At 44.7% G+C, this 15,248-nt stretch overlaps 1 long non-coding RNA gene across 2 annotated transcripts in view; it reads right to left on the bottom strand.

The window, feature by feature from the left end:
- Positions 1–957: 957 nt before the first annotated feature.
- The window catches only part of LOC147022006 (uncharacterized), a 62,954-nt gene continuing 48,663 nt past the window's right edge, over positions 958–15,248 (bottom strand). Inside the window, exons 4-7 of one of the 2 annotated variants that reach the window (XR_015061038.1) lie at positions 10,875–10,959; positions 2,019–6,724; positions 1,859–1,925; positions 958–1,476 (exon numbers count right to left, since the gene is read on the bottom strand). This is a non-coding gene — a long non-coding RNA (uncharacterized LOC147022006). Of the gene's footprint in view, positions 1,477–1,858; positions 6,725–10,874; positions 10,960–15,248 lie in introns of both variants that reach the window. The other variant, XR_015061037.1, reaches the window with a different exon arrangement.

Consider the following 15,248-nt stretch of genomic DNA (forward strand, 5'->3'; position numbering starts at 1 on the left):
TGGACAAACGAACTTTTTAAAATTGTTGATGTAATAGATACGGTTCCTTGGACTTATAAGATATATGATTTGGAAGGGGAAGAGATTTTAGGTTCATTTTATTCACAGGAATTACAAAAGACAAAGATAAATTGAAATTTTTTGACTCCGCCCCTTTTTGACTCCGTCCACACAAAACTCACCCACATAAACCCCACCCCACACAAGCTCCACACAAACCCCACCCCACACAAACCCCACACAAACCCCACCACACACAAACCCCCCACAAGCTCCACACAAAAACTCCACCCCACACAAGCTCCACACACACAAACCCCACACAAGCTCCACCCATATTCATCATATTCACATAATTAGTGATTAGTTAATTAGTTACCCACACACAACATGTTTATTTGATTAAAAAATTATCCACCCATCCACACAAGCTCCACTCATCCACCCATCCACCCATCTCTCCACCCATCCATTTATCCACACAAACCTCATCCACATAAGCCTCATCCACATTCACCCCTCCCACATAAACCCTGCCCACACAAGCCCCACCCACATAAACCCTGCCCACATAAACCCGTCCCACACAAGCTCCACCCACATAAACGCTCCCCACACAAACCCCACCCACATAAACCCCACCAAAGCCCCGCCCACACACGCCCCGCCCACACAAGCCCCACCGAAGCCCCGCCCACATAAACCCCACCACACAAGCCCCGCCCACACACGCCCCGCCCACACAAGCCCCACCGAAGCCCCGCCCACATAAACCCCACCCACACAAGCCCCTCCCACACAAGCCCCACCCCCTGTGCACCCCCACCTTTGACCCACCACCTCCCTCATCCCACCCCCACCCTTCCCCACACACACACACGGGGAGGGGAGGGGGTGGGATGAGGGGGTTGATGGGTCATTGGGGGAGCGCACCTACCCCCCCCTCCCTCCCTCTCCTTCATGTCTTGATTCTTTTTTTGAAATTCAAAATCAAGTAATTGTAAACAAAACAAATATAATTAATCAAAATTGAAAATATGAAATATTCATTTGCGAGAATGTATAATCTTTCCCAGCAATCTTCTTCAGATGTCTTGTGATTTCGAAACTCAGACACCATATTCTGTTTTGAAACAAAAAGTGGATAATAATTAGGTTTTATAAAGATAATTACATGGTAATATGAGTAAGCCTGGTGTTGGTTCTAAGTTCAAGCCTCGTTGACCACTGAATTAACACACCAGGAGGCCGACTCAGCCTGTCATCCTTCCAAGGCCAATAAAATGAATTCCAGTGTACTGGCAAAACCGCGTCCAAACTAATGATGCAACCAACATAAGGCGACATTCCAAAGAGAGAGTGATATTAATAAAAGAATAAATAAACAAATAACTAAATAATAATTCAGAAACATTTACCTCCAGAAAATCATGTGTTGTACCAGATTGCTTCAACAGCTTATGTTGTGTGATCGAGCTGAAAAAAAATAAAATAATGAGTCAAGGGTATTGATGGAGAGACAGACAGAGAGAGGTAGGTAGAAAGACAGACAGAGAGAGGTACAAAGAGACAGGCAGGGAGAGATAGAGAGAGACAAACAGACAGGGAAAGAGACACGCACGCACGCACGCACACACACACACACACACACACACACACACACACACACACACACACACACACACACACACACACACACACACACACACACACACACACACACACACACACACACACACACACACACACACACACACACGTCTCACCATTGGTTTAATTCATTCGAGATCAGAGGCCGTGATAAGACTTCGTACCAGTCATTATAAATGTTTTTCAATTCTCTTCTAAAATCATTCACCTCTTCAATAAGAGCATTCATTTGATGCACCTCATCGTGATATGTAAACTCCACTTCTTCCAAGGACCTGCCAGGAAAAAATATATATTTTCGCATTATCACGATTTAATTTATAATCAATTGCTTCATCGTTCAAAGAGGAAACCATACACAAACTTACCAACTTTGTAGTGAGCTGTTATCTTCATCGGAAGAGAGTGAGTCCATGTCTCAGTTTTTTTACCATTGGTACAAGATAGCAAAAAGATCAGAGGCCGTGATAAGACGTCGTGTTAGTCATTAAAAATGTTTTTCAATTCTCTTCTAAGATGATTGACCTCTTCAATAAGAGCATTAATTTCATGCACCTCGTCGTGATATGTAAACTGCTCTTCTTCCTGCCAAGAAAAAAAACCTGCCAAGAAAAAAAAAATATATCAGAATTATCACGATTTAATTTATAATCAATTGCTTCATCGTTCAAAGAGGAACCAATACACAGGCTTACCAACTTTGTGTTGAGCTGTTTTGTTCGCGGAAGAAAGATTGCTCATGTCTCAGTTGTAAAAATGAAAATCCCGTCTGGCAGAAACTTTGTCTGGCGAATCACTTATAAGGCAACGATGAGGAGATTGCTTAATCATCGGGTGTGGCCACAGGAAATGATGCTTCGGGCGAGATAGCTTGGAAAATAACTGGGTGATATATTCCCAAATTGTATGAATCATTTTTAAAACATACTTAAAATGCCCTATAATGATTTTGATTAAACCTATGTTGAAAAGCCTGTTAGTGTTCTGAGATAAAATATAAACACGAGGCCTTGTCTCACAGAATAGTTCCTATTTTTTCACAGCATGACTGTCCAAAAACACTTCCTCATTTTCACAGCACGACCGTGTCAAAAAAAACACTTCCTCATTTCATGGCACGAACTGAAAACATTTGAAACAAAACTTTTTTATGGCGTGGTTTATGCACAAAAATGATTTGCAACTCAGGAGGTGGTCAGATGAGATCATTAAGAGAAGTTTATCATTTCGTAATGGCACAAAAGGGGTATCTTAAAAAATATAAAGATTCAAATGTTTTGTTTTTCAATATTTTAGATGGGGATTATTGTGCAAAGAAAATTAAACTATTGAAGGAATTTGAGAATGAACAAATGTTTATAGGTTCAATGAGTGAGCTAAACAATATGCATCGGTTATTTGATAAAGAGTGTCCCGAGGCTTAAACGTTTCAGATATTTCTTTCGCATCACCTTTAACAAATCACATTACGACTTTACTACTTGAACAAATCTTTATCTTGTTGCATAGGTTATTTGAATAGAGAGCCCCTAGGTTAAAAGGGGAGACAAATAAATATACCTTGGGCTAAAAAGGGGATTTATTTTTTAGGGAAAAAAAAGAAAAAATTAATCGCTGAAAATCCCCCATTCATTTACATGGGGAAAAGTGAGCCAGAATCAGTATTCTTACCCTACTAAGGGCCATGCTCACTGCAACCTCAGATGTGTCTACCATCAAGCATGTTGGAGCCTCTGGCTTTGGAAGCATCAGGAGTGAGCCATTCCATTGGCCAATGCGTCTTTGATGGTGTGGAAGGCTGTCAAGGTGGGCTCCACCAATTGGAACACTTCAGGGTGCTTACCAGCTGGAAGTAACTCATTCAGCAGCTGCAGTGTTGTGGCTGGGTTTGGAATAAATTGGTGGTAAAAATTGATAAGGCCCAAAAACTCTTGCAGTTTGCATCGAGATGAAAACAACGGAAAATCCTGAATAATCTGCACCTTCTCCCTGAGTGGACCGATGCTTGAACAGTTGACTTAATGACCAAGGAAATTCAACTCCGGCACACCAAATATGCACTTTGTGGGATTGATGACGATGATGAAATCCTGCAAACGAGTGAAAAGGAGACGTAGGTGTTCCTGATCTTCTTCTGCGGCTGCGCTGGCAATTAGCACATCATCTATATACATGTAGCAGAAGTGTAATCCTTGGAGCACCTGATCGATAAAATGTTGGAATGTTTGTGCGGCATTGCATAGTCCAAATGGTATCCGAAGGAACTCGAACAAGCCAAAAGGCATGGTGACTGCTGTCTTTGGGATGTCATCTGGATGCACAGGAATCTGATGGGACGCACTAACGAGGTCAACCTTGGTGTATATTGTCACACCATAGAGTGTAGCAGTGAAATCCTGAATGTGTGGAATGGGGTAACGGTCTGGAACTGTTTCATTGTTTAAGGACCGGTAATCTCCACGAGGACGCCAATTTCCACATGTATTTTTGGGGACCATGTGTCGCGGTGAAGACCGACTGCTGGACGATGCTCTGATGATTCTCCATTGTAACATGTAGTCAAACACCTGATGGGCGGTACATAATTTATCAGGTGCTAGTCAGCAAGCACGTGCAAAAACGGGGGAGGGTCCCCGTGGTCTCGATGTGATACGTGATCTGGTGTTTGATGGGCTGGCATGCCGCCAATGGCCGCGTTGAGGACGGGGAATCAGAAAGCATTTTCTGAAAAGGGCACGTGGGTGTGGATGGAAGACATGTGATATTTAATGACAAAATGGTAAATGCTTTTATTGAGAACACTAAGCTGTGTCGAAGCATTCAATGAGGAAATTGAAATAACGCAAAAATTTCGCAACGACGATGGAGTATTTTGTGTCGGCAATAGTAAACAACAATGGGGATGAGCGACCGAACCCCAAATCAAGCTGGAGGAAACGTTCTCTCAAAGTAGCAATAGCATTCTTGTTCGCGGCATTTAATGAATGTTCATTCCTGTCAATTTTTTTTTGTTCCACAGCAAACAGGGTAAAATGCTCACCTCTGCCCTGTATCCGCAAGGAAACGAAACCTGCTATTAGGATCCACAAGGAAGAGAAAGTGAGTGGCGTGTGGCCCACGTGTACTCGTCACCATTAATTGTGGGCCTCATCATTTCCCTGTAACCAGTATGAGCATGGTGCTCTATATTGACGAGCATTAGCACTGAAGGTCACAAGGTACATACACCAAACTGGAGTGTTCACGGGAAGTGAAGGTAAACGGTAGCTCGAGGTATGGATTTTCTCACTTCTCCTACCAGGGATACCCAAAGATGAGCACGACTGGCATTGCATCGCATAGAACTCCAGGACGAGCTTCTTTAGGTCCGTCATCTCGGATTGTAGTTGTGTGAAGTGCTGTGCTGGAGGTGTTACATGACTACGATCAGTGTAACGGTGACAATTAGAATATTAGACAATCAGCCAGCTCTGCATTAGCTGGAAGTATCATGCGGATGTGAGCTGGTAACCGTTGCAAAAACAACTCACGAAGGAGTGACTGGTCGAAGGTGGCATATCAGTCACATTGAAGCTGCCACATATGATGCAGTAGCTGTGTAGGTCTTCAATCTCCTAAATCCTCGGTTGTAAGTTGTTCAAGGCGCTGCTCAGAGGGGGTTGTGAGCTTTATAAGCGCAGCCTTCAAAATCATGTACTGATTGCGAATCGGTGATAGCAGCAAAATGCCTCTCACCTCTGTCGCATCCCTCTGGTGATAAGGATCCAACAATGTAATTGAATCACATTGACTTAGTAGTAGTAATGCTCTGGGTGTCAAATTGCATGTTCACCTGTGTAAGCCACAGCTGAGGATCGTTCGGCCAAAATGGCGGCAGTTTTAACGAAATTGCTGCCATGGATGAAGCTGGTTGAGAAACCGGGAAAGGCACGGCTGCCTGGTTGTTCTCGGCAAATGTTTGGTCGTTTCTACCTCCTTGTCCATTCATTGTATCACGTCGAGGTCACTAATTTAGTATATAAGGACAACATGTCCGAGGCCTTCGGAATCCATGTCAATCCTTTATTCACCACACTATAAACTCCTTTTCTCCCGCTCGTCACTTAAGCTTGCAACCAGTACCAGAAACCTGAGATCCAACATCTTTACATATCATCACAAGGAAGGCAAAATGATTCCGCTACATACTCAAACTACCGAAAAGTCCTGTCAACATCCCTCTACAATTCCATCTCCAATACTTCCAGCTACCTATCTAATTCCAATTTTTAATTTATCCACTTTTTCTGTTGCTCATACTTTTCCAGGGAGCCCATTCCATGCATTAACTACTCTCTGAGTGAATGTCCCTTGCCTTACTATCATCTTAACTCTCCTCCCTCTTCTTTACTCTCAGGCTATGGCCCCTTGTCCTGTTTACACTGCTGAATAATTCTTCTGCACTTATTTTGTCTCTACCCTTCATTATCTAAAGCATCTCTATCATATCTCCTCGTAACCACCTCCTTTCTCATGTAACGAGTCCTGTCTCCTTCAGCCGCTCCTCATAGCTGAGTCTAGCTAAGTCCGGAATCAATCTAGCAGCCCTTCGCTGAACCATATCTATGGCAGCTATGTCCTTTCTGAGTTGGGGTGATCAAAACTGCACACAAATATTCTCAATGTGGCCCTCACTAAATTCCTAAACAATGTCAAAACCATCTTTTTTGATTTATAATCTATCCTCCTTTGAATACAACCGAAAAACCTGTTTGCTTTACTTATAGCTGCCCGGCACTGTCCTGTCTGATGACAGGAACCCCACCTTTATATCCATTACCACCCTTAAATCCTTCTCCTGTGTGACACCCTCCAAAATTGTCCCTTGCATCATGTAATCTCTATTTTCATTAGTCTTACCCATCCCCAACCCGTTACACTTGGTTCAGGTTAAATTGCATCTGCCAATCTTTTGCCCAATATATGCAAATGGAAGCACAATAGTTAGTGAGTTGTCACAAGGATTGTCGAAGAAACAGGCTTGTTTCGCTTGTACTCATACAGTGGAGGCGTTTTTCATCAACAACAGGACAACCTGTAACAACACAGATGCATACCTAATCACGACACATAATACAATAGAATTATTACCCTCTCTCTCAGTCAAATTTGATTACAGCTATTAAGAGGCCCACCATAGTTGATTTGGCGACTATTAAGACATAAGTCCGTACAGCATCCATCACAATGAACTATGGGTAATGAAAGGATCTCGGGCTTACGGTACAGAGGACCTGGAATGACAATCTATGACATTCTCCCCCAATAAAAAGAAGAAACTAGTACATCCCTACAGATCTAGACGATCAGGTGGTTTTCTGTTACGCTCAGATCTGCACAGTGGAGGCGCATCAGGAACATTCGTAGGAGTACTTCCAACATCTGAGAAGTTGGCAGAATCTTCATTACCAATCGTGAGCTGATCATGTGACAGACCCCCCCCCCCCACCCTGGTAGCATCTGTGATCAGTCTAGATGGTTTATGGACAGGAGGATCTATGTAACAATAGTTTTAGACCTCACCATGTGGTACCAGGTTACACAGAACCACAGTTGTCTCTTTACCACCAGGGAAATGTATGTGAGCATACCGAGAGTTCGCCAAGTTTGATTTAAATCCCTGAACCCAGATTCAAAATGTAAAATAACTAGCAAATACAATCCGTCGCTTCGCTGACAGAAATATAAGGTGGGGGGAGAATAGTGAGGGAGGGAGGGAGGGGGAGAGAGAGGAGAGGAGTGAGGAGGAAAGAAAAGGAGGGAGGGGTAGATTGAGGAGGGAAGGGAGGGAGAGAGAGGGGTGGGGTAGAGAAAGAGGGAAGGGAGGGAAGGGGGAACGGAGAGGGGAAGGAGGAGGGAGGAGGAGTGAGGAATGGGGGATCTCGGAAAGGGGGTGAAGAGTGAGGAAGGGGTGGGGGTGGGGGAAGCGATGCCTCACCAAATGTTGCAATACTCCGGTAGGGGGGTGTGGGAGTGAGGAGGATGGGGGTGGGGAGAGAGTGAGGAGGGAGCTAGGAGGGGTGGGGGAGAGAGTAGGGGGAGCTAGGAACGGGGGGAGGAAGGGCAAGAGCAAGGAAGGGGGAGAGGGGAAGAGCGATTGCTTAACCACATCATGAAACACTCTGGGAGAAGGGGGTGTGAGGATGGGGGTGGGAGCGAGAGAGAAGAGAGAGGAGGAACAGGGAACAAGGTGGGGTGGGAGAGCGAGGAGCGAGGAAGGGGGGCGAGGAAAGGGGAGGGGGGAGGAATGGGTGAGAGTGAGGAAGGGGGAGGGGGAAATCAAAGATAATGTTATGTTATGCTTTATCAAAACAAACACACACACACACACACACACGATTTTTAAGAAGTATTAAAGGGGAAATGCATTCCTGACAAAAAAGAAAACATTGAGTGGAAATTTTTCAAAGTTACTTTACTCACCCTGATCTTCCCGTTATGTTAATCGTTCATTCTCTCTTTTAATTTGATCTTTGATTTTAATTTATTTTGCCTTCCTAACTCCGGAAATTCCCCAAAGAGAATCCAAGCCCAGCACTGCAGCTTTCATGTTGATATGGCTGGTTAATTATTTTTGTTGCACTGAATTAAGTTATTTCTGTTGCACTCAATGAAACCAGCTCAATGAAGCTGGTTAATTTTGGCACATTCCGAAATGTTTTGTTCACTCAATATAATTCTCCAAACAGTAGAAAAAGATATGGTTAATGTTTTGGAAATTTCACATTTTCTTGTGTATGAATGGAGAAGGAGGGAACATAGTCTTGCTTGCTTAAAGTAAATACGTAGGTAAAAAGATAACCAATTACTGTTGAAAACACGATGCACCTGGAAATGCCAAAACAATGTCCGAATTGGAAAAATGAACAATTTTTAGCATCGGAACTGCTGCTGAGTTCAAATCTGGAACTTAAATTTTGTATTTCGGCTTAGTTTAAGAGATTCTTGAGGTTATCACATGGGCAGAAATGAAATAAAGCCACGAACGCTGGTGTCTCCAAGCATTTAAATAAGCATTGCAATGTACCCAGTGATTCAAAGCTATGATGAACAGGCATTTGATAATACAAGTGAGGAAAGTGAAAAAACAAAAACAAAACTTTATCATTAAGAAATCGTTGTGGCCTGTTCCAAATCAAGGCATGGTTGAGCAGGGCCAAACACATGGCGGCTTCAGACCCCAGTGAGAGAGCCCACAAAATGTCTGTATGGATAGCTCATTTTCGTGACGCTGATCCTGCTCACCAAATTCTCTTATCAAGGAAACCTCGTGGGTGGAGGGGGCCAACAGGCCAACCTCAAGCCTTGTGGTTGCAGCAGGTTGATTGGCATCTCAACGAGATTGGATGGGCCAGGCAGATGCCTGGGGGATGACCAGACGGAGGTCCCTGGAGTACCAATGGAAAGTGGAGGCAGCGACGCGCTGCTCCAGTGCATGCTCCCACATCTAACCTCAGCAGGTGCTGAACAAGGAGTCAGAGCCGCTGAGAGTACAGGTTTCCTGGGTCAAAAGTAAGTTCCAGGCTTTGAATGACATATTGGATGCTGCTGATATATTGTCTGTTCCTGTTCATAGCGAGGATGTTGAGGTCACTGAGAGATTCACTTATTCACTTGGGAGTGATATTCATGTTTCCGCATGTTGGGATTCAGAGGTCAATAGATGTCTGGGTCAGGCCTGGAGAGTCATGGATTTGCTGAATCATGGGGTGTGGTGCTGTCGGTACCTATGCAGGAAGACGAAAGTCCGAGTCCTTAAGTCCTTCTTCCTTCCAGTCTTGCTCTCAAGATGCGAGACTTGGATTCTGACCAAGGATCTGAGACAGAGACTTAATTCCTTCAGTACCAAGTCTCTTTGGAGAATCCTTGGCTATCGTTGGTCAGCCTTTGCATCCAACGAGTGCTTACTGAGAGCTCAGATGAGATTTGTTACTTTTATAGTCCGTGAGCATCACCTGCAGCTATTTGGACATGTGGCTCGTTTTCATGATGCTTATCCTGATCACCGGATTCTCTCAGCGAGGGAGCCTCGTGAGTGGAGGAGGTCAACGGGCCGACTCGTGCCACGTGGTTGCAGCAGGTTGATCGACATCTCAAGGAGTTGGGGATGGGCCAGGCATCTGCCTGGGGCATAATCAGACGGAGGCCCCTGGAGTACCGGCGAAATGTGGACGCAGCGATGCTCGCAGACCTGACTTGACAAGCTATTCAAAACGTTCTGGTAACGAAGTACTGAGCACAATAATCCATGAAACGCCAGGGTTTTTTTTTACAGTTTGCTCAATACATTTTTGAAAATAATATTTCCTTACTAATTATGTATTGTTATAATTGGAAACATAATATAATTGGTATTTCTTGTTTTATTATTTGTCGAGCATTTCACTCCAAGAACATTTGAACAGCCTCTGTCCTGACCATATTTGAATATATAGTCAAACAACAATAACATCAGCATATCCACCTGATTTGTATGTTCAAATATCATAAACATGTGTTGGAAATTTCGAATCGAGCCGCAAATTATATTGTCTGAATAATTATATATAATAATCGGTGCAAAAATGCATATTATACATTATTCATTGTCGAACAACGAATGCAAAATGCTTATTAATTCATGATTATTAAATTTAAACCACAGATTTAGTCTGTATTATATTTTTTACTTATTATATACTGTATATTTTTCTCATTTTTTTCAGCTTCTGTTCCATCTAACTGCATCGCAAGCATTTTGATGTTTCATGCGTTTTAATATAATAAAGTCGGTAAATATCAAGCAATGGTAAAATTCAGGGGCATTAAAAGGTGTCTGCAAAATAATTGGATGGGTTCGATGAGCTAAGGAAGCTGGAGGATTGAAAAGAGATGGGAAGTGATGGTAAACAATGGGGAGGGAGAGGGAGGTATGCGGGGAGAGTATATCTGGGAGTAGAAGCGTTCATGCAGAATCGCTCTGCGCTCAGTCGGACGCGGAGATCTTGACGATCGACGCATAAAAAGTATACTTCTAAGAAGTAATTCTTGTTAAGTCACATTTTGTCCAGAAGTTATCGACGCTTTTTGGGGAGTGGGGTGGGGGAGCTGATTTTTTGTTCTCCAGAATTAATTGAGACCTAATCTTGGAAAGGATGTATGGAAACAAAGACAAAAACAGGATGATATTGACCTATCGACCTCACCGAATTCCACCACAAGGCGTTGTGGAACCTCCAGATCTACAAGAATCCAGCACGCAGGCTCAGCGATCAGTGGAACTTCATTCACCTGAGGAATCCCAGGTACGTACTTCTGATAGGTGTCACATATACAGTAACTTATGGACTAAATCAGTGCTGTACCTTCATATATACACTTTCATTTTAAAATGATATATATATATATATATATATATATATATATATATATATATATATATATATATATATATATATATTTGTAAACAATGTCGAGGCTCGTAGTATTAGAGCTAAAATGGTGATGATGAATGTAAAATAGCTGTAAACTTCAATCAATGGCAAATCACACACACACACACACACACACACACACACACACACACACACACACACACACACACACACACACACACACACACACACACACACACACACACACACACACACACACACACACACCGACCTTAAGAAAGATTATTTTTGTTTGCCTCTCACATTTCATGTTTTTTTTCCCTTTCACAACCACCAACTGACTCCAATCGCTCCCTTTTAACGTCTTCTTTTTTTGTGCCTTTTTTTTCTTCTTCTTTTGCAAAGTTTTTGTTTTTGGCACAGACAGCCAGAGCAACTGCGTCTTTTCTCATCCGAGACATCCTGGGGGAGCAAAAGCTGCTCGCAGCATGTCCCCCATACAACACAGGGACCTTCAGAGCCCTCAGGGCAAGCTCAGCGGGTGTGCGCGACATCCGAATGAAGATGGTCGAGAGAGACGCTAAAGGTTGGTTTCCCACCTCATAACTTGTCTCTCCATCGATTTAAAATAGGCACATGGAATATAACAAAAAAGGCAATACTGTATATGTGCACATACATCATAAATATGCATTTAATGTACTCATGTTGAGGTTCAATATTAAATACTGCATCAATTGTGGCATTACATCTACATTATGACAAGGTGAACCTTTAGTTTGTTCTGATATCTACAGAAGTTTTCCCAATCAAGGCTGAAAACACATTCCTCACCCTCAAGCTTTTACTGGCAATGACAGCTAGCTCATGCAAATTGATCATGTACAGGATACCTGCATATATGCCTGGAACCTCCATACATCTAAAAATGCCATTCTATTACTCTCTATCCACTCTAGGTGAATATAACAAATTCCGAATGAAGATTTTGCTTGTGCACAGGTGGATTTCATTTCATTTCAAGGGGAAAAAATGACAAAAGCTGTTTCAGCATATTGCATAAGCATCATGACTGGGGAATATTCAGGGAGGATCCTCCACCCTTGACTTGCCAACCTATTTACTCCACTGCAGGACCAAGGTCTTCCTCAACATGGTCCATTCTGTACTATTCAATGCAATTTGAATCCGTTGTACTCCCATACATTTTTTTTCCGTTTCATCTCTCGGTATGATCTTTGGTCGACCTATGCTTCATACAAGGCCTTCGCTGTAGGTTGCCAGTTTGTAATCATCGTATTGCAGAATAAAATATTATTACAGCTGCCACTGCCCTGATCAGAATGAAATACAATATTAACCCGTACCTCAATCCATAAATTATACTTTCATTCTTGAAACAATTTCAAGTTGGTGTGAACCGTTCTGGATATTATATAGAACCATTTGGTCAGGTATGGGAGCATGTGCCAGAACAGCGCGTCGCTGCGTCCACTTTCCGCCGGTACTCCAGGGGCCTCCGTCTGGCCATCCCCCAGGCAGATGCCAGGCCCATCCCCATCTCCTTGAGATGATGGTCAACCGGCTGCAACCATGAGGCACGTGGTCGGCCCACTGGCCTCCTCCACTCATGAGACTCCCTCGCTGAGAGAATCTGGTGAGCAGGATCAGCGTCAGGAAAACGAGCCACATGTCCATACAGCCGCAACTGACGCTCACGGACTATGCAGGTAACAAATCTCATCCGAGTCTCTCTCAGCAACCGCTCGTTGGACACAAAATTCGACCAGCGATAGCCAAGGATTTTCCGAAGACACCTGGTACCAAAGGAATTAAGTCTCCGTCTCAGATCCTTGGTCAGAGTCCAAGTCTCGCACCCATAGAGCAAGACTGGAAGTACCAAGGACCTGAAGACTCGGACTTTCGTCCTCCCGCACAGGTACCGGCAGCGCCACACCCCATGATCCAGTGAATCCATGACTCCCCAGGCCCGACCCAGACGTCTATTGACCTCTGACTCGCAGCCAGCAGAGACAAGAATATCACTGCCAAGGTAAGTGAATCTCTCCACGACCTCAACATCCTCACCACAAACAGACACAGACAGGACAGCAGCATCCAAGATGTCACCGAAAGCCTGGATCTTAGTTTTGACCCAAGAAACCCGTAATCCCAGCGGCTCCGACTCCTCATTCAGCACTTCGAGGGCCCCCAAAAGGATGTCTAAAGTCTCCGCAAAGATGACTGCATCGTCTGCAAAATCAAGGTCCGAGATCTTGACATTCCCAAACGATGCACCGCAACTTGATCTCTCCGACATCCTCCCTAAAATCCAGTCCATACAAGTGCTGAAAAGTGTGGGGGCAAGTACACATCCCTGACGAACTCCAGTAACAACTGGAAATAAGTCAGAGGTGGTACCACCACACTTCACAGCACTCTCAGTACCAGAGTAGAGTTCAGACATCAGATCGATCAGTTTTGGTGGCACCCCACGAAGACCAAGAATCCTCCAGAGGACATCCCGATTCACTGAATCGAACGCTTTACAGAGATCAACATAGGCTGCAAGCAGCCCCTGCCGAAACTCTCGTCTGCGTTCGGTGAGGACACAAAGGGCAAGGATACGGTCAATCGTTGACCTCTTTGGTGTAAAGCCTGACTGCTCTGGACGCTGGTGCTCAAGCAGATGGTGGCGAACCCTATCAAGAATTATCCGAGCAAAGACCTTGCCCGGCACTGAGAGCAGCGTCACCCCTCGGTAGTTGTTGCAGTCTTGGCAATCACCCTTCCCTTTCCAGAGAGGGACAACAAGGCCCCTCTTCCAGTCAGTTGGGATGATGCCTGTGTTCCAGGCAGAGCACAAAACTGCATGCAACGACACGAGTGCAGCATTTCCACCAGCCTTGAGAAGTTCAGCATGGATGCCACAAATCCCTGGAGCTTTGTCCCGTTTAAACTGGTTCACCGCAGCCCGTGTTTCCACAAGCGAAGGTGGACCACAGTTGATTCGTGGGTCAGCAACAGGGATTGTAACACCCTTGACGTCCAACTCGACAGCTGGGGGATCAGCCTGGTACAACCGCTCAAAGTAACCGGCCCAGCGGGCCTTCACTTCAGACACCTTTGTCAAGAGCCTACCACTCTCTGCTCGAACTGCAGTGCTCCGAGGGATGGGCTTGGATGAACGTAATGCGCAAATTCCCCTGTAAGCGGGACGAGAATCACCTGTCCACAGGTGATGCTCTACCCCCTCACAGATTCCTCGCACATAGGCCTCCTTGTCCACCCTCATTGCAGGTACAGTTTTACGCCTCAGCTCTCTGAACAGCTCAGCTCTGCCATTCAGCCTGGCCCTGCGACTCTGGTCAATGGTATCCAGTGTCCCTTGAGAGACAAAATTCTTCTTTGCCCTGCGGTGAGCTCCAAGACATCCACCGGCAACATCAAGGACGGTGGTCTTGAAGGCGCTCCACAACTCTTCAGGACCCCCCAAAGCACCCAGACCCCCCAAGTGTCCACTCAGCCTGTTCGCAAACTCCTCAGCTACTCTCTCATCCCTGAGCTTGGCAACATCCAGCCTAGGCTGGGATGGTACCATTCTCCAGGATTTAAGGTGCAGCTTTAGAGTTGCTACAACAAGACTGTGGTCAGTATTGAGGAACTGAGCACTCCGGTAGACCCTGCAGTTCCGGATCATCCTCCAACGACCGTCAATGAGGACATGGTCAATCTCCTTTGCCACACCGCCAGCGTTGGAATACCAAGTCCAGCGATGAGCTTGTGGGCGCTGAAACCATGAACCAGCCACCCGAAGTCCATGACTTCTTGCAAAGTCAAGGAACTTCGTGCTATTCTGGTTCATAGTTCCTGACCCATGGGGACCAACACACACCTCATAACCATCCCCCAAGACTAGAAGTGTATCTCGTCTGGGGCACTGATCAACCACAGACTCGAGTGTAGCGTAGAATGCATCCTTCACGGTGAGATAACTCGCCTCAGTCGGAGCATAAACAGAGACCAGGGAAATGACACCTAAGGAGTGACGAATCCTTAATCTCATAATACGCTCGTTGACCGGTGTTACCTCAATTATCATTGGGGTCAGCTTATTGGACACAGCTACAGCAACTCCTTGGGTATGGTAACCATCAAAGCGACCAGACCAATAGTAGGTGTAAC

Source organism: Eptatretus burgeri, chromosome 8 (genome assembly GCF_056783735.1).
Source record: "Eptatretus burgeri isolate ZD-2024b chromosome 8, Ebu_testis_v1, whole genome shotgun sequence".
Lineage (NCBI taxonomy): Eukaryota > Metazoa > Chordata > Myxini > Myxiniformes > Myxinidae > Eptatretus > Eptatretus burgeri.